Source organism: Chiloscyllium plagiosum, unplaced genomic scaffold (genome assembly GCF_037043375.1).
Source record: "Chiloscyllium plagiosum isolate Xiang-an unplaced genomic scaffold, Cpla_swu_hap1 HiC_scaffold_21, whole genome shotgun sequence".
In the NCBI taxonomy this organism is placed as follows: Eukaryota; Metazoa; Chordata; class Chondrichthyes; order Orectolobiformes; family Hemiscylliidae; genus Chiloscyllium; species Chiloscyllium plagiosum.
The window spans coordinates 39,469,761-39,470,794 of NW_028270159.1; positions in this window are offsets into that span (position 1 = coordinate 39,469,761).

Below are 1,034 nucleotides of genomic sequence, written 5' to 3' on the forward strand. Positions count from 1 at the left end.
ACAGCAGTAATGATAAAACTGACCGAAAACTCGAATTATGGGTACATTATTTTGAAGGGTATGACTTCTTTAATATAACAACACAAGAAAGCATTAATCCAATCCAAACTTTGGAAGAATACATCATTATCGCTATTGTCATATAAAGCATGCACAAAGATTGCTGAATTTCTGCAAGTTTCAAGTTTTTTCTGGGGCATTCAATATTGCCCAAGCTTTCACTTGAAAATTGTGTGTCTCTTGAACAATAAGAAACAGAGCATTTCCCTACAATTTGCAGTGGCTTCCCTGTGAGCACCTCTCATCTGTTTTGAGTTGAGAGTTTGTGAGAAGGAGGCAATTTTAATGAGTTAGTCCTGTAAGTTATACAGCATGGAAAAATACCCTTCGGTCCAATCTGTCCATGTCAACCAGATATCCCAACCCAATTTAGTCCAACCTGCCAGCACCCGGCCCATATTCTTCCAAGCCCTTCCTATTCATATACCCATCCAAATGCCTCTTAAATGTTGCAATTGTACCAGCCTCCACCACTTCTTCTGGCAGCTCATTCCATTCCCGTACCACCCTCTGTGTGAAAAAGTTGCTCCTTAGGTCTCTTTTATATTTTTCCCCTCTCACCCTAAACCTATGCCCTCTAGTTCTGGACTCCTGACCCCAGGGAAAAGACTTTGCCTATTTATCCTATCCATGCCCCTCATGATTTTGTAAACCTCTATAAGGTCACCCCTCAACCTCCGACGCTCCAGGGAAAACAGCCCCAACCTGTTTAGCATCTCCCTATAGCTCAAATCCTCCAACCTCGGCAACATTCTTGTAAATCTTACTGAAACCTTTCGAGTTTCAGAACATCTTTCCGATAGGAAGGAGACCAGAATTGCATGCAATATTCCCACAGTGGCCTAACCAATGTCCTGTACAGCCGCAACATGACCTCCCAACTCCCGTACTCAATACTCTGACCAATAAAAGAAAGCATACCAAATGCTTTCTTCACTATCCTCTCTACGTGAGACTCCACTTTCAAGGAGCTA